Genomic DNA, 19,978 nt, shown 5'->3' on the forward strand with positions numbered 1-19,978 from the left:
GGGAAGCAACTAAAATCAGCTTCTGCTATCAAGTTACATTTGTACCCTCCGCCTACCATTGATATTTCTGACTATTAATGGACACACACCTAAAGCTTCAATTCAATTACAAAACACCAGTTAAATCTGAACCATAATATAGATAACACAAGTAACAAAGACCAATATGGGTTCAGTGGTTAAGAGCATGGGCTCTGGGGCCAGATCATGTGACTTTGCATCCTGGCTCTGCTACTTCTTAGTTATGGAACCTCAGCAAGTTAACTTCTGAGCCTCACAGTCTTGTCACTGGTAAAGTGAGGATACAATAGGAATTGTTAGAAGAGTGAAATTATTTCCTACATGTAAATAAGCTTTTAGAACAACGCTTGGTACATAGAAAGGCCCAAATAGTAGAGGAAGCAAAAATAAAAGTGAGATAAAGAATACAGGAATGTCAAATCTAAGTGGATAGAACAAGCATATAAATGCATAGAATGCCAAACTTAGTAATATAAGATCTTATCATCCTTTGCAGCTGATTTAAATATTAAGGGGGTTCCTGAAAGGACAAAAGTCATATGCCGCATCAGTGATGAGTATGGTTAGCTTGAACACCATGTATTGCAAAAGGAATTGTGACTTATAAAGCTGAAAGATGGTTTATATTTAGTGTGGCAGCAGTGAGGATCCATGGCAGGCTGCTGGCAACAGCATGATGCGATTAGATCTGTGTTGGAGGAGGCTTAAGTCAGCGGCAGTATGAAGGTGGGTTAATGGTGAGGGAATAAGTTAGGATGATCCTGTGGCGAGGGAAGTAATGACAGCCCACACTGAAGAGGGATGGTGTCAATAGGAAAGAGGGGACAGATTCAAGTGACATCATGGAAACAGATACTACAGAACTCGGCAGTTGATTTGATACGGAGAATAAGAGAGAAGGATGAGTCAAGGATGACTCACTCAGACGTTTCCAGCCAGGGTAGCAGAGGGAACAGTGATGCCATCAACAGAAACAGGAAAGCCAGGAGAAGAGAAGATGATGAATTGGTTTGGGAGCCATTGACTTAAGGCACTGGTAGGGTATCCAGGAAATAACAGGCTGGCAACTGAAAATTGGATTCTGGAGTCCTGAGAGGATTCAGCCTAGGGACGTGGACTTAGTAGTCTTCTGTGTAGCTTTGCCAGGTGAGGCTGTGAGAGTCAATCCTCCCAGCAGAGCTTGGTTGATAAGGGAGAGTGCTTATTTGAGAATTGCCTTACAAATGTTACTAGAGCTAAGAGTTCCAATTGAAAGTGATCTGTTGGCTCCTTGGAAATGATATGCTTCCTGTTTAGCTTTCCTTTGGAGGCTTTCCAGCCTCTCTATGCTTGTGAATGGCAAAAGCACTGTCAAAAGATGTCAGGAGCTGGTGGGGAGGGGGAACCTGCCCAGACACTTCTTGTATAATAGTATTTCTTTTTCTTTTTCTTTTTTTTTTTTTGTTTGAGGTGGAGTCTCACTCTGTCACCCAGGCTGGAGTACAGTGGCACGATCTTGGCTCACTGCAACCTCTGCCTCCCAAATTCAAGCAATTCTCCTGCCTCAGTCTTTTGAGTAGCTGGGATTACAGGCACATACCACTGCACCTGGCTAATTTTTGTATTTTTAGTAGAGACAGGGTTTCACCATGTTGGCCAGGCTGGTCTTGAACTCCTGACCTCAAGCGATCTGCCCACCTCGGCCTCCCAAAGTGCTGGGATTATAGGCATGAGCCACCACGTCCTGCTGTATAATAGTATTTCTGAGCAGATTGTGCAGATAGAACTCCTCAATGCACCAAGTGCTGCCTGGAGCCTGATGCTGGGAAGAGACTCCTGTTAGTCACACTCAGTTACACTCCTCTTGGAATCTCTACTACTGATACAAGAAACATTTTGGATATTTTACTCTGTCCCCATCACTCTTAACTTCCCAAGCCTTGGGTACCTTAAGAAAGTGGTGTCTAGAGATTTCTCTTCAACCATAAGGGTTATTAGGAGAAGAAAGCTAGATATAGGAAGTAGGTTAGAAAGCCCATCTCAGAACTGTCAAGAAAGGAGATTCCAAGCATCCAAGCTTCACGTCCCGGTGGTGTGAAAAGATTGTCCATATGTCTTCACTGACTGCTCTGGCTTTTGGTGCCTTCCAATGCCCTCTTCCGCCCCAGAGCCTAGGTCTTGCTTCCCTATTTCCTGCACTCCTGGCCCTGGAAAGAGTGGACTCCCCACATAGGCTGGGGAGCAGGCCTGGATCCCCTCCAATACCTCCAGGAGGCCCTGTTGGTGAAGAGGTGGGTATCGCCTTTCCCTTTAGCTGTAAATCACCGACTGAAGACAAGGTGATACCAACTGGCCTATCAGTGCACACTTTTTGAAAAAGTGACCAAGCACCTACATTTTTCACACTCTGCCACAGGGTTTCTTCAAAACAGATTGATCAGATCATGTTCCTCCACCAGGTGAAACTCCTGGCATCTATGATCAAAACAAGCTCGTTACTATAAACCTCTAAACCCTGGAGTTCCTGGCCCCGTCTCATCCCTTCAGCTTCATCAGTGTCACTGTCCCCTTGCACACTTTGCTGCCATATTGGCCTCCTTTCTACTCCTCAAATACACCCCAGCTCTTCCCTGCACCTGACATTCCCTCCGCCTGGCTCTCCTACACTGTTCTGCAGGACAGATCCCTTCTCATCTTTCAGTTTTCAGTTCAAATGGCACACCTCAGAGGCCCCCTCTTGCCACCCTTCATCTCAGCCCCTATTCATCACTGATTGATTATTGGTTTACTTGTTAATTTGCTTGTCTAGGACCTCTTTTTATTCCCTTGGCTATAACCACCGTAAGAGTAAAGATCACAATCACCGCCGTATTCCCTGCAACAGTGCCTAGGATCTGGTGGGCACTCAATAAACACATGCTGAAAGAATGAATGAAGCATCTTTTCTTCAATTCTATTGTACCTTTACAATGAGCGGGGGCTGGGGAGAGCCGAGGGACTGAGGGAGGTAAAGGCTTGGCTGGTCTCTCCACTCAGGAGTATAGGAGCACCAAGGACTCAGCCTCAGGTGCGACAGGCCAGAACAATGTCTTTGCAAGGTTTCTAGATTTCTCAGCAATGTACTTCATATTTGTTATTTTTGTTGTTCTTCATTTTGGAGTGGCAACACACAATCTAGACCGAGGAGGTTTTGTAGTGAAGTGGGAAGCTGGCAAGAATGTGCCCTACTTCTCAGGCGGGCTATAAGCCGTGGGTGGGAACAGCCCTGGATGATAGAGTTGACAGTGGGAACTTTAAAAAGAAAGGAGAGTAGGTTGCACGTCTGAACAGGAGCGGGACAAAGGGACAAAAAGAAACAACTGGAACAAGGACACTCAAGGCTGATCAAGTTTGAGACCCACGTGAGGACAGTGTCAAAGTGAAGGCTATTCTCAGCCCAGTTATTAGGTAAGTTGCCATTCATTTTGGTTATCAGTGAGGAGAGGAATTTTTAGTGTCTTGGGGGTGAGAGGAACCCCTTCAAGGTTTCGTTCTTAATCACATTTCACGGCTATAACGACCTTATCTGCTTTGGACTAAGGCAAGCCCAAGCATTGCTTCAGGATCCCCTTCCCTTCGTGTGAATCTCTGTTTTGATTCATACACTTGTCTGTCAGCTATGGCACGGGTGACTTGAGCAAGCCTCAGTATGATACAATGGAAGTTTCTGGAAAAACATGAGTCATGGCCTGAGATGATTGACAATGAGGATAAGTCCCCTTCCACTGTGGGCATGTGTCGAGAAAACCACAACTAATTTTTGCCACAATTACCCCAAAGACAAGAATGGAGTGGGTCTTCCCATTGACTCACACAATCCATTTCACTTAAAAACCACCGCTATGAGAAAGCGGGGAGGGGGCGGTGCATAAAAATACTCTGTCCACTTCTTTCTTTGGGTGTTTGATGACTGCATAAGCGGATAGTGGCTGAAGATCAAGGCCCGAGAGAGGAGAATTTTAGTTTGTTAGCTATAAACTGGAGATGACAATACTTCTCATTCATGTATTAAATGCGGATCTGCATAAGACATGGTCCCTGTTCTTAAGAAACCTGGCCCCATTCAGATAGGACAACCATGAAAAGAGATGACTTATCTTTCCTTTTTATGAGGTTAGTCATTGTTGCTAACTTTATTTAAGAGATGAGGAAATTGAAGCCTATTAAAGAAAAGTGCCTGGCTCAGTTTCATTTATTCACTGGTACTGAATTAGGGTTTATTCTAGAGTCTGCAGTCCATTGCTAGGACCCTGTATAACAGAAAAAGTGAAAAGAGGAGTTATCCTGCTGGCTGCCACTACCCTCCCTTTGGTCTACCCAGGAACACAGTGACACAGTGTTGAGACGGGGGGACCACAATGGTAACAGCAGATGTGAATCCAAATTGCTCTGGGAACTGCAGGAGGTGAGACAGAGGACACTCCCTAATTCCCTACCCTGTGGTGAGGAGAGGACACTGAAGACCTTTATTTGGAGCCATACAGGAACGGTGGGAACGCAGCGGTGCTCAGACAACCTGCCCATTCAGCCCCTGGCATGGGTTTACCTAACTCCCAGCTGGCTTCTTCCCTTTATGCCCCAAGGCAGTCATAATATTTTTGTACTGTCTAAGCTTCAACCACTTGCTCCCAGGGAGAGGTGAACAGCCTATTTATGGCCATGTGTATCTTGGGCTTTGCTCTCCGGAGAAGAAATTACTGGGGTTTTCAGAGAAAAGGAATGATAGTTACTTATGGGAAGTCTCATCCTAACTCTCTTACAGAATGATGACGGCAAGCACATTACCTAAAGAAAAAAAAGATACATATTCTTATACTCTTAGAAAGAAGGTCTGCAGGATAATAAGAAACTAACAGTGGTTGCTTTTGGAAATGGGAGAGAGGCAGATTTTTACTTTTTACTTTATACTTTTGTACTATTTATACTAATAAGTATAAACATACTTATTTTTGAAATAAGTATGTAGTATTAGTTTAGATTTGAAAAATAAAATAAGCAAAGCTCACGACTTTGCCAAAAAGAACCACAGTTTTATTAAGTAGGGTGAAATCCCTTTTTATACGTGGTTTATTCCCTTTCTCAGAATATACCTGCCTCTTAGCTAGGAGTACGGGAGAATATTGTTCAAGAGAAGTTTAAGGCACAGGCCCTGCACTTGATAAGTTCATAATAAGAGTGCTAAGACAAGGAAGAAAATTACTTCAGCTACTTGAGAGGCTGAGGCAGGAGGATCACTTGAGCCCAGGAGTTTGAGGCTGCAGTCAGCTAAGATCGTGCCATTGCACTCCAGCCTGGGGGACAGAGCGAGACCCTGTCTCTAAATAAAAATAAATAGTTAACGAATTAAAAACAAACACTGAAGAACAGTATATAATCAACTGTGATATAAGGAGGGTCTGATCTTCATGCAATAAATGTTCAACAATGGTAGAGGCCACCAAAATGGCAGGAAAACACAGCAGGATATTTCTGCCACCTTTAAATAATTTTTAGTCTTTCCCATTCTTTAAAAAAATGGGAGAGTAAGAAACGGGGACATTCCCTTCATAACCTGGAAATATTGTCTCTACTTCCTTCCTTTCACTCATGCCTCAACTCACAATAGTAAAGTTTCTGACCTCAACACTCTAGTGAAATTGCCTGAGCAAACCAACTGCTTCCTCAAAGTTCCTTTAGTGAACGGTTTTTGTTTTCCTACTCATCTATCGGGGTCACCTACCGCTGTTGACCTCTACTCAACCCCTTCATTTTCCTCTGAACCTTTCTTCTTTAGCTTTCCTGAGAACATTTTCTCCAATTCCTCATCTTTCTTCTCTGACTATTCCTTCTCAGTCTCCTTTGCTAGTTTCTTATTTTTTAAAAAACAATGGTTCCTTCTCTCCCTATCCCAGTGGTTCTCAACCCTGATTGCATATTAGAATCACTTGGGAAGTATTAAAATTCTGATTCCTAGGTTCTACTCTAGTCTAATAAAATCAGTCTCTAGCACGTATACTTGTTTGCTTTCAATTACTACCTCATGCTCATGCCACACACATTTTTAGCCCAGGTTTTCTCCCAACTTCAGATGTGTATCAGCATGTGAATATTCTAATTGCATCTCAAATTCAGTGCATTCAAATTATTCCTCTACTTACATTTCTGATCTAAACCAATAGTATCACTATCCACCTAATTACATAAACCAGAAAAGTCAACTCTTTTTTTTTTCAAATCCATCAACCAATCAAGAGGCAAGCTCAATCCTTTCAATCTCCCTATCATTGTCATAACTTCCCTGTCTTCTTCCCTGAACCCTGCACACTACCCCCAACATTTACTATCCAAGTTTAGGCACATTCTGTTTCTCAATTGCAATACTGGGGTCTCACATTTATATTCATGGGCAAAGCATATGAATTCAACTGCATCCACTTGGCAGGCAGAAAGTGAGAGATTAGTCCCTTTGTTCATCTCCTCAGTCTTTCAACCCTACTTGCCAGAGAGTAGGGTAACTATCTGCCCCAGAGAAAGAGTATCTGAATTTATAGAGAGTTAAATAATGTCTTGTGTTTCTTTTTGCAATAATAAATGTCTTGTTTCTGTTTGCATTTTTGGAGACATACTCTGCCCCAGAGAAAGAGTATCTCTCCATAAATGCAAACAGAAACACAAGACATTGATTCTGACAATTGATCGTCCAGATGCGCGGGTGTTGGAGATTTCAAGGATGATCCAGTGTATTCTTTATTCTGAGTTTTATTCTACTGTTGACTTTAGAATATGGCCCTCCCTAAGATGGGGTTTCTGGTGTCCCACCTTTTGAATCTCTTTCCCAGTGCAGCCAGCACGTTACTAAAACACATATATGGCATGTTATCATTCCATCCTATCCCCCAATCATTCTCACTTAAAACACTCCCAAGACTCCCATCCTCAAAGCAGAGCTTCCCAAACTTCAGAGAACTTCAGAATCACCAGGGAAACTTACAAATCAGATTTTAAAAATAAAATTCCCAGGCCCTGAGAGATTCTTCTTCAGTAAGACTGTGAAACTGCATTTTAATAAGCACTCAGGTCCTTCTATTACAGGTTGTCCAGGAATCACACTTTGGAGAAAACACCAGTCTTCAGGAAAAGAGCCAGCTTTCTTAGAATGATGTACAGGGCCTCTCATGATTTGGTTCCTGCTGAACTCTTTATCCTTTTCCTCCCCGCTTTTGCCCTCTCATTTTACACTCTAGTCATTTGCCTGAACTCACCATGCTTCAAAATTCAGAACAACCCCTTCCTTTACTCCTTCCTCTTGAAATGTCCTTCTTATCCATGTCCATCTGATTAATACCTGCTAATTATTCACAAAGAAATGCAAAAGTTACTTCTTTTATGATATCTCTCCTCTTCTTCCCCATCTCTACCTGCAGCCTTGACCCTCTTTGGGCCCTCTTCTATAATCTGTATGAACTTCTAGCAGACCTTTAATAAAACTTACATTGCTAATATGGAACTACTTCTTCATCAATGTGTCTGTATCTCTTTTATAGCAGAAACGGTGTCTGTTTCTTCTTTATATCCTCTGTGTAAAGCCTGGATCAACAATATTCTTGAGATGAGAAAGTAAGATACAGCTTGAGGTAACTTTTAAGAAAGAATGGGATATATATATAAAAACAATCACATTAAGGATTTAGATAATATTAACTGCTCTTTCATATTGAATCTCTTCTAACTTAGATTTCCCAAAAGAACAATCATAAAGGCCAAAAACTCAATGCTTAATAATAAAGATATTAATGAGTAAAGTAAACTAGATATAAGAAAGTAGCTAGATTAGGAGAAAGTTGGAACCATATGGCCTACAAAAAGAACAAGGCCCAAACCAATCATTCCAGTCCCTCGTTACCGTTTGGGAAACCAGACCCTATGATTTTTCAAAGAAGTTCAGAAATCAGACTTTATTTGTAAGTTTTCCTAATTTTTAATTCCAGCAAGTCACAATGAACAATCCAAAATGAAATTTAGAAAATAATTTCATTTGCAATATGTGATCAAAAAGAATAAAATACTTATGAATAAATTTGATAGGATAAACTTACACTTTGAAAACTGAAAAACATTGCTGAAGGAAATTTAAGAAAAGTGAAATAAATGGAAAAAACATTCCATGTTTATGGATCAGAAGACTTAATAACGTTAAGATAGTAATACTCTTAAAAGCTGATCTAAAACTTCAACACAATCCTTATCAAAATCTCAGATGGCTTCTTTGTAGAAACTAACAAACTGATCCTAAAATTCATGTGTAACTTCAAATTCATGTGTAATTTCCTAAAATTTCATGTGTAATTTCCAAACAATCTGCACAATCTTGAAAAAGAACAAAGTTAGAGAACCCACATGTCTCAATTTCAAAACTTACTGCTCAGCTACACAATCAGGATAATATGGTACTAGCATAACGATAGACATACAGATTAGTAAAACAGAACTGAGTCCAAAAGTAAACCCCTGCATTCACTGTCAATTGAATTTTGATAAAGGTGACAAAATAATTCAATGGAAAAATGACATTGTTTTCACCAAAAGGCACCAGAGCAATTGTATATAAAAGTTGGACCTCTATCTCATACGATAAGCAAAACATAAACTCAGAATGGTCACAAGACCTAAACATAAGAGCTAAAACTGTAAAACTCTTTAAAGAAAACAGGCATAATCACAAGACCTCAGAATAGGCAATGGTTTCTTAGATATGACACCAAAAGCACCAACAACCAAAGGAAAGAAATATATAGGTTGGACTTCAGAAAAATTAAATTATTTTGTGCTTCCAATGACACTAAGAAGAAAGTGAAAAAACCACTCAGAGAATGGGAGAAAATATTTGCAAATGATATATCTGCTAAGAAACTTGCATCTAAAATATATCTTAAAAAACTCTTATAGCCCAATGATAAAAAGACAACTCAATTTTAAAATGGGCAAAAGATCTGAACAGACATTTCTTCAAGAAATATATACAAATAGACAATAAGCACATGAAAAGATGTTCAATATAATTTACCATTGGGAAACGCAAATCAAAGCCACAATGAGGTACAACTTCACACCCTCTGGAATGGCTGTAATTTAAAATACAATCCAGCAAACTGAAAATAAATGTTGGTGAAGATGTGGAGAAATTGGAACCATCATACATTGCTGGTGGGAATGTAAAATGGTAATGCCACTAGGGGAAACAGCTTGGCAATTCCTCAAACAGTTAAACATAGAATTACCCGTATGACCCAGCAATTCCACTTCTAGAAATATACCCAATAAAATGGAAAGCATATGTCCACACAAAAACTTGCACTTAAATGTTTACAGCAGCATTATTCATAATAGCCATAAAGTAGAAATAACCCAAATGTCCATCAGCTGATGAATGGACAAATAAAAGGTGGTATATCATGCAATGGAATAGTATTTGGCAATAAAAAGCAATGAAGTATTGATACATGCTACAGCATGAATGAACTTTGAAAATATTAATTCTAAGTGAAAAAGTATAATCATAAAAGACTGATTTTATTTTATTTATGTGAAATGTCCAGAATAGACAAATTTGTAGAGCTAGAAGGTAGGGCTATGTGGTTTTTAGGGAATAGAGTGTGACCTCTAACAGGTACAGCATTTCTTTGGGGGTTGATAAAAATGTTCTATAATTGGTGATAGTTGCATAACTCTGTGAATATACTAAAAAAAAACCATTGAATTGTATACTTTAAATGGGTGAATTATATGGTATGTGAATTACATCTCAATAAAGCAATTACCAAGAAGTAATAACAACAGAAAGAATCCAAATAAGCAATATCTGCAGGCAGTGTGTAATCCTTGATATAAACTATTCAGGAAATATGTAAGAATGGATGAATAATGGATAAATGAATGAGGCATCAGCAGTTACTACAGTTGTTTGAAATATTCTCCAGCCTTGAGGTAGAGTGTATTGCTCTTCCTTTGGGCTCCCAGAGCATCTCGGTCACACCACTAGGTTGCAGTCACCCAGTGGTGCTGCAATTTATCTGTTCCAATGTCTATGCCTCCTGCTGGACTATGGGCTTCTCAAGGGCAGGGAGTGAGTCTTAGTCATCATTATGCCCAGCACCTCTTACAGTGCAATTAAATGATTTATTTGAATGAACTAGCCAAGAAATGATGTTCAGGAAGTCTCAAAATAACCTGCATCCTAACTGGACCATCTGTAATGTGTTCCTTCTTAAAGGGGTATATTGTCAATTAAAATAATCCTGAAGTTAAGCTGGCCAAAGCCCTCTTTGTGCCGGGTTTGAGCTGGAATGGGGGTCATGTAAGAAGGGAATGGAAAATCCTTCCCCTTTTAGTGTAACAACAATCAAATGAAAACCTGGGCAGGGTTTTGAAGCAGTGGGGTTAGGGGATCTCCTGCCCTGGAATAGGGAAGCAAGTTGAGAGAGAGCTCAGTGAGATGGACAGAGAGATGGGCTGCTTGGAACACATCTTTAAGAAATAGGTGCAAGTGGTCTTGGCAAAGACTGACTTTTCTTAGGAAAAATCTTACAACACCTTTGAATGCTGTAATAATACCATTACATAAATATATATATATATAATCTATAGCATCAAGGAGCATAGAGCTGCTAACACTTTCCCCTTCTCCACTATTCTCTTATATTTGCTTTTCTACAGAGCACTTACTGCTGAAATTATTATGTATTTTTTGGCTTGCTATCTGTCTCCCCCACTAGAAGATCAGTAACAAAGAACAGGGAGTATTGTATCCCCAACACCTAGAACATAGTAGACCCTCCAAATATATTTTGATTGATTGAATTGAATGTGTATTTTTAAAATATAAACATCTATTTTTGCTGAAAGCTCCTCCTTCTGCTCCAGGTTTAAAGCCTGAAAATGTGGATTTGTTCAGTCATTCCTATTGCAGACTCAGCAACCAGGAAATTTCAACCCTGTAAGTCATTAGTCATTACAATGATGGAACCTTCTAACAGTAAGTTGGGAGTTCTGTTTGCTCTTACGAAAGGAAGATCTCCCTTCTCCAGGTTCCTGCCCAAGTCAAAAGGCAGGGTTGTGAAGTGAGCAAGGCCTTTCACTTGGCCCAATCCCTCTCCTTCGATGTCTTTCCCTGCTAAGTGGACTCCACCCCAGCAGATGGAGAGAGTCTCCATTGTCTCCATCCCCAAGATTCTATTCCCAGTCCCCCTAAAGTAAGCTGAACCAAGATTGTGCCTGCTTCCCCTTTGCCTTCTGCCATGATTGTAAGTTTCCTGAGACCTCCCCAGCCATGGCTCCTGTACAGCCTGCAGAATTGTAAGTCAATTAAACCCCATTTACAAATGACCCAGTCTTGGGTAGTTCTTTATTACAATGTGAGAACAGACTAATACACTGGGAAATGAGCTGGCTACAATTGTCCAAATAAATCTTTCAATTTCTCTGAAAATAGTACTGGTCATCTGTGGGCAAGGAAAGTATGACAACCATCTGCATCCCATGAGGCAGCTATGCGCTGTCTCATTCCAAAAGTCCTACTCCCATTGAAAATTCCTTACACAGGGGAATTTCTTTAAACTAAGAGAGGTTTCATCTCTGCCTACAGACTTGAGCACAGACAAAGTCACCCAGCTGGAGGTCATCCCTGTGGCAAAAACTATACTGATAGCATTTGAGAGCTATGATTTCTCCTTGGAATAACTTTGCACCAATGTGTTGGGAGCCACAAATGGCTCTTTCTGCTGCTGGGCATGGCCAGAAAAGTTGTGCTGTGTGATTGATTGTGTGCCTCTGCACAAATAGAGATGTGTATTCTGTTTAGTCTCAAGAGTATTATATCATTTGATCCTCATAATGAAACTGTGATGAGACCTGAATAGGTAGGTGATCTCCTTTTATATTTATTTTTATTTTTGTAAGATGGGGTCTCATTATGTTGCCCAGGTGATCTCAAACTCCTCACTTCAAGTGATCCTCTCACCTTGGCCTCCCCAAAACCTGGGATTACAGGTCTGAGCCACCACACCTGGCCCTGATGCCTTTTTACAGGTGTAAAAACTGATTCTCAGAGGTTCAATGCTGTGCTCAAGAGCCACAGGGCTGATTAATGGAGAAGAACCCAGATCTTTTGATGTTTAAAGCTGCTGTTCCATGTCATCTCTCTCACCTAAAGAAGTTTACCATCTAGGGGATACTCATACCCTGCATATATTATATATGGAAGATAGTACTCCATCACACACACACATTGATAGATAGATAGCTAGATAGCTAGATAGATAGATAGATAGATAGATAGATAGATAGATAGATATAGATAGATATAAATGATATACATATAGATCTATCTATCCATATCATGAAGAGAAGAGGAGTGGTAAGGCCAGACACCCCCTATATGTAGCAAATGTTTTACATTATCTAATAACTTATAGTGACTTGACAAAATATCGTTGCATCCAGTACCTAAGACAGTAAGTATTGTGCTCAGTTTTATACTATGTCAGCCATTCTGTGTTCTCCGAAAACAGGAACTGCTTTGTACAAAGGTGAATTCTCCTTGACCAAAATGTTCCCAATATATTCTTTGCAGAAATTCCTTGAGGGCTTGTATTTTATATTCAATTTTAATGTTGCTATTGAGATCTAAAAGTTGCAACCAATAGCTTTAACCCAAGTCTTTTGCGGGGAGGAACAAGTGTTGGCACTGTAGCCAAGCCTCCTAAGAAACTTTTAAGCTCTTTATCACCATGTAGGCCTAATCCTAGGAAACCAGGAATGCTACTCTGTGTTGTTGGAGAAAGTCTTTAACCTGGTGGGACTGGTTCTCCATAATGTAAATGAGAGTTGGATACTGGCTTGCAAAAGTTGACCCTATTCAGATTAAGATGCTTTTGTAATAGCAATTGACTACTCTCTCCTGATAGATCCAGCGAAATCCCAGGTTGTGTCAAAGTATTAATCCATTCAGAAGAGAAGAAGCCTTAACAATGCAACTTACAGGAAGAACAACTGAATAATTGATCCCAGCAGCCGTTTAACTGGAGACCTATGGTTTCAAAAGGCAAGCTTTCTCCTATTCCCTGGAAGGCCCTTATTCCTCTGAACACTTTATCCTCTATTATTTTCATTTCTCTATTTCCCTCACTCCTTTCTTTTATATTGTGGGAGTCATTAGTGCCGTGGCACAAATATTTCCAATTCTTCACCTTCCCAGTACACATTACCATTGCACTTCTCCTGCCCCTTTGAAGTTGGGTACAGCACCTGATTCGGCCAATGATATCACTGTGGGAGTGATTTGTCACATCTCCTTTCTCTTGCAATTGGGGAGGCACAGATAGAGAGCCACCTTCAGCCTAGGTTGCTGAGTGAGAATGACATAGAGTGGATGCCCCCAGCCAATGTGCTACGGACCATGGCATAAGCAAGAAGTAAACCTTTTTGTCTAAGCCACTGAGATGTTGGAATTATTTGTTAACATAGAATGACCTGCCCTATCCTGACTGATACAATAACCATGAAAGGGGAGAAGGAATATGGCTTAGAGTCTAGGAGCAGGGGCTTAGACAATCAGAAATGCCTGGGTTTGAATCTCAGCTTTGTACATACTAGCTGTGAAACCTTGGACAAATAACTTTAATTCTCAAAGCCTCAGTTTCCTCATCCATAAAACAAGAATAATAGTTTATGTGTTTCATAGGGTTATTGTGAGGATCCAATCAGGTAATGCATGTGTGGTGCTAAGCACAGGGACTGGCGCATAAAAAGGTCTCAGCATATGTTCATTATTATAGTGGGATGACTATACTGCTGTTCCTGATTGTCTTCAGTTCTACCTGCCTTAGTTTGGGGAGCTGATAAACGAGCCTCAATTACTGTGAAGGGACCTTAATCAACAGCGCTTTATAGGAGTGTGATGAGCACTGGGATGCAAGGGGCTATGGGAGTGTGTCAGAGAGGCTCCACATATGCTGGGGCGAGTTGTGAAGGACAGGCAATGAGAGGTGGCGGGGGGCGGGGAAGAATTTCCAGACAATGGGCACAGCACGTGCAAGAGGTAAGGCCGAAAATAAGGGGTGCTCCAAAAATACCAAATACTTCAATATGACTAATGTCCAGGGATATGGCTGAGATATCAGCAGGGGCAACATTACATTAATCATCCAATTAACCATCTGCCCACATAATTCAATGAGCTCTTGCAGGGCAGAAGCTGGTTCTCATTTTCCCTTTTGTTCTTGGAGTCCAGCACAATATGTGACACGTAGTAGGCTCTCAATACACTATGCTGAATATCTGAGGATGTGTAACCAAGTTTCAGGCCACCCTCGCTTAGATGTAATGCCAATTTCTTCTTATTCTTTCATGAGTTTCCCAACTACGCTTCCACCCAGCCCACTTCTCAGACCCAAATAAATAAAAGCTAAAAATACAGCCCAGGTCATGAATCATAAATGAGATGGAAGAGCAGTGACTCACAGAAGTTAATCTGCTTCCCAGGAGAGTCTTGCTGGATGTCCTTTGCTCTGAAAGGTTAGGCAAAAAGCCAGAATCATAGCCGTGCAGACAAAGCTAATCTAATGACTAGGCCTGCCATTGGAAGCCCATCTGGTATTCCAAGGCTCCTAGGCAGAGATGCCAAGAGGCAGCAGCCCTGTGCACCCCATCATGGGGCAGCAGAGGGATGGGCCCAGACACAGATGCTAACAAGGGTGCTCTAGGTGTCTGCTAAGAAAATGGCACGGGGCCCTGTCGATTTTCTCAGAGGCCCAACATGTCCACCATCAAGTTGGTTATGGTTACTGCTGTAGCCAAGGCAATGCCCTTGCAGGATGGTTTAGTGAATGACCTAGCAATTATATTTGGTATTCTTGTCTAGTTAAGTTGAGAATATGATATAACCTAATAGTGACACTGTGTTTATGGTCTCTCCTGCCAACACATAATCCACTTACTATTGAACATTTTTGGGGTATTGTGACCTTCATTCTCAATTATAAGCTCCTCCAAAAAATTAAATAATTATATCCTACCCCCTAAAATCACACAAACCTGACTCAGCTTTGAGTACCCAGGACCTCGAGTTTCTATTTAATTAAATATTTATTGGAGGAACTCTGTGTATTCACAAATAAGAGCATCTGCAAATACTGCCATAAGGTAGACAAACAGCAGCTCCATCAAACTCTTTCTTCTATTCCATTTTCCTCTTGACTCAGCAGTGTCAAAGGCCAAAATTTTTGTCATCAGTTGCTATGTCTGGTCAAAGTTGATGTCCCTAGTGGTGGCATCAGTATGATGATGTCCCTAGTAGCAGCATCAATCTTCCCAGTGCTCTAGGACTTTGCATGTCCCATGTGTGGTCATGTCTGGAGACCATGTGGGCAAAGGACCTCACTGACGTCACTCTCTCTCTATGTCACAGCCTGAGGTCCTACATGAATGGTCAATGTTCGTTATACTGAAACCATGACTCACATTAGTCATTCTCCCACATGGTGATAAACTGCTGAATTATGCTGTACTAGTTTTCAGCTTTTATGACTTCTTTGAAAAAGCGGCAGTCAACAATACGGCTTTGCAGAAATGTTAATCAGCTCAAATGGTAATCATTTCTCATTATACTTCTTTTTACATGAAACACAAGAGTTGTCTGTACCTCGAGCAGTGAATTCTGACTCCTGATAACATGACTAAAAGCACACCAGGGCTTGAAGGGACCTTAGAGATGATCTATTCCAACTCCTCTACTTTTTGTGGATAAAAAATTAAATGGTTTATCTGATGTCACTCAGCATTTAAAGGGAAGGCAGAGAACAGTCTACTAAAGTCACAAAACAAAAGTCAGAGATGTACAAAGAGAATCAGAAGAGTATGACATAGCAGCAGCCAAAGGTACACAGAGCTCCATGGAGGAAGAAGTTGTTGACTGAATTCAGGGCAGTGGAGAAGGTCAATAGGCTAAGGAACTGGAAAATGTTCATAGGAGTTTGGCAACTGTTGGCTTTTGTGGAAGAATGTCAGTGGAGTAATCGAAGTAGAAGCCAGGTAGCAAGAGATTTAAAATTTGATATGGAGATGAGGCAGTGAACCGGTGAGCACAGTGCTTTTGTTTTTGTTTTGAGAAATTGGTATTTTAACAATAGGGGAAAGATAAGCTTAGGGGAGGGTGTTATTTTAAGGGTGGAACAGATTTGAGCATATTTGTTGATAGAAAGGTTGACAGTAACAGGAGAGAAGAGAAATGATGGTGAGATCACAGTCCCTGGGGAGGCAAGAGTGAAGACTACCCATGAAATCTGAAAGACCTGATTCTAATAAATTATTTTAATTATGATTCAGATTCTCTCAAGCGTTCAAATTAAGTAACTTTGAAAGTTGAAGAGACAGTTGCCCTTTTCACATGTCTGGATACCTTTTGGGGAATCTTCTTTTGGTGTTAATTTAAGGGGTACAAGTGCAGTTTGTTTCATGGATATACTGGGTAGTGGTGAAGTCTGGGCATTTAGTGTAACTATCACTCAGATAGTTCACATTGTATTCATTGAGTAATTTTTCATCCTTCACTTCCTTCATACCCTTCCACCTGTCTGAGTCTCCAATGACTATCAATTTCAACTCTATGCCCATGTGTACATATTATTTCATTCTCATTTATAAATGAGAACATGCAATATTTGACTCATATTCTTATAAATAATCAGGATTGAGCCTGATTTTATGTAAATGGCAATGCTATGAGGATGGACAGAAGCAGGATCCTGTGACTTCAGTAACTGTGGGATTGCTTCAGGATTACATCCCAGGGTCATCACGATCAGAGCTAGAATGAGGTGACCTGTTAGTCAGCATTTTTTTAAAAAACAAAAACCCTAGATTCATAAAAACTTTGTGATGGACAACACTATTTGTCCCAACCCCTTTATTTTCAAAGCATTTAAGTGACTTGAACAAGATCACGCAGCAGCACAAAGCTCTAAGCAAGCATAGAAATTTGCTAAGCTATTCAATCACAAACATCAGGTTCCCATTAAAATCAAACATAGATTTTTGAATCAAACTCAAATAATGCCCTTATAACTTAAATAACCAACACCTTCAGGATACAATGTAAATAGGATCCTAGATTCAAGTTACTTATTTTATAGCTTGCATTCTTTTAAAAAAAAATTCAGCGTTTTTAGCTAAGGAGAAAGAAAGGGCACAGGGAGATCTCTATTTTCCTTTAAAGTCTGCTAGCATGAGTGAATTATTATTAATTATTGGTTATTATTATCCAGTTATTTTTTACATTGCTTGAAGTTGTCATGATAATCAATTATTATCATTGGTTATTACATTAAGTAATGACTTTCTAGAAAGATACATAGATTGAGGTAAGTAATCAAAAATTCAGGAATGCTGAAGAGTCTAGGAGATGGGAGAGGTCAGTTGGTTAGAGCTAATGAGAAGTCTAGTTAAGGCTTGAGATTTTCATAGAAGTTAGGCAGCTTCTTTTCTTGCCCATACTGACTACACACCAAACCTTAAACCATTGCCCTGAATTCCCCTGACCAATGGCATTCATGAGTATACCAATGGAAACCAAGTGTAGGTGATACCACGCTGGCTCTAAGCCAGCCATTCTCATAATACCTAAAGACGGACTGCTGATAGCATCACTTCCTTTAACATTGTTCTGAAACCCCATATCCTCCAGAAAGTCTCACCAAAGAACTAAGATAGACAATTCAACCATTACCAAAAACAATCCTCTCAAGAATGTTTATGTATGTGGGTAAAAACACCCAACATCTACTCTCTTAGCAAATTTTTCGTCTGCAATCTAATGTTACTAACAATAGTCCTCATGCTGCACATTAGATCTCTAGACCTATTCATCCTACATAACTGCAAGTTTGGGACCCTTGACCTATACCTCACTATTTTCTCCCGCTCCCTGGCCTTGTAACCCCTGTTCTACTCTCTGCCTCTATATATTCTAACTTTACAAGATTTCACATGTAAGTGAAATCGTACAGTAGTTTTCTTTCTACATCTGGCTTATTTCACTTAGAATAATGTTCTCTAGGTTCATCCATGTTGTCACAAATGACAAGATTACCTTCTTTTTTAAGGCCGAATAATATTTCATTGTATATATACCACAATTTCTTTATCCATCCATCCATCAGTGGACACTTTGGTTGTTTCTGTATCTTGACTACTGTGAATAATGCTACAATGAACATGGGGGTGCAGATAGCACTACAAAATGCTGATTTCATTTCTTTTGGGTATATACCCAGCAATAGGATTGCTGGGTCATATGACAGTTCTATTTTGAATTTTTTGAAGAACCTCCATATTGTTTTCATAATGATTGTGCCAATTTACATTCCCACCAAGAGTGCACAAAAGTTCCCTCTTCTCCACACCTTCATTTATTGTCTCTTGTCTGTTTGATAATAGCCCTCTTAATAGGTGTGAGATGATATCCCATATAGTTTTGATTTGCATTTCCCTGATGATCAGTAATGTTGAGCACCTTTTTATATAGCTGTTGGCCATTTTTACGTCTTCTTTAGAAAAAGGCCTATTTATTTTTCAACAATCTAAGCCTACAAACTTTCAAATGGTAAAGGGATAGACTCTTGCAAAGCTCTGCCCAGCTCTGTGTGCAACACCATGTGGTGTCCACCTCTGTTGCATCCATCTTAAAGCATGAGAGCCTAGGCAGCCAGGGCAGAGACTCCGGGTGTCCCACCTACATCTTTTGCTCCTTTTCCTTTGACTCTTTCTTCCTTACTAACAGATCCCCAAAGTACCTAGCTTAAAAACTGCCATTTCTCAGCTTCCCTGGAAGCCAGGAGCCCAAGGAGATGTGAGAGGATGTTATTGGGTAGGATTTCAAGGAAAACTATTTAAAAGGGGGCTGACGCAGCCAGGAGGTATACCATTCGTATTTGACATTCCTTCTTCCTGCTGCTTGAAAAATGGGTATGATGCTGGGTGCTCCAGCAGCCTTATTGCAATCTTGAATGAGCCCAAAGATGGAAGCCATGTGTTAAGGATGGCCAAACAGAAAGCTGGAAGAATCCTGGGTTATTGATGACCGAAGCCCTGGCCAACCTACCTAAATGAACAAAAAGGGAAACGTCTATCTTGTTTAAACTCCAGTTATTTGAGTTTTGTAGTGATCTAATCTGAAGTGATAAGGGGGATCTTTTAAACTGTGCTTTCAGATGGCAGCTGAGGAGCCAGGGTTCCTCTGCAGCCCCCTTCCTACCAAAAAGGAGCTCTGTGAAAAGATTTCTTACTAGAATCAGTTCAGCAGCTCTTAAACAGACTTTCCTGTATGTCAGCAAAAGTAACGTTTTAATCCCCATTATCTGAAAGTAGAGTCTTTATACAATAACATCTTACTGAAAGTATTACACCTAACAACTTCAAATGTCCTAAGCATTGCTAAGAATACAAAAATAAGCACCCAAAAACATCTAAAAATACTACTAAGTCAACACTAACGTTTATGCTTATGTTCTTCTCTTAGGAGAGCAACCCAGTCTTTCATTCAGAGCCCATTTACCCTTGGTTTCGATAACAGTGGTAACAGGTTGTCCTCTCCAGAGCTCAAGAGACCAAATTGAAATGTTGGGTCCTCCCAGAGACAGACTCACTCTGGAAAGCAAAAAGTGATAGCTGACTGAACAAAAGAAATCTGAAAAAGTATAAAAATATAGACAGATGAATTCAAAAAGCTCAACCATTTGGGAACCCAGACTTCAGGGGCAACCAACCATTGCATTCCATGACTGTTAGAATGAAGGCTCCATTTCCATCAGAAAAAAAAAAAAGGAGATTGAATTCCAATCAGTATCCACTTCTGGGTGTACATCCAAGAAAGTTAAAACCACATGTCTGCACGCCGGGTGCGGTGGCT

At 40.4% G+C, this 19,978-nt stretch overlaps 1 protein-coding gene across 1 annotated transcript in view; it reads right to left on the reverse strand.

Moving 5' to 3' along the window:
- LOC116272729 (SHC-transforming protein 4-like) overlaps window positions 1-19,978 on the reverse strand; it is a 101,537-nt gene that overhangs the window by 61,606 nt on the left and 19,953 nt on the right. The gene's annotated exons all lie outside the window — the stretch shown is intronic.

The sequence above is a fragment of the Papio anubis genome, unplaced genomic scaffold, assembly GCF_008728515.1.
Source record: "Papio anubis isolate 15944 unplaced genomic scaffold, Panubis1.0 scaffold176, whole genome shotgun sequence".
NCBI classification, from domain to species: domain Eukaryota; kingdom Metazoa; phylum Chordata; class Mammalia; order Primates; family Cercopithecidae; genus Papio; species Papio anubis.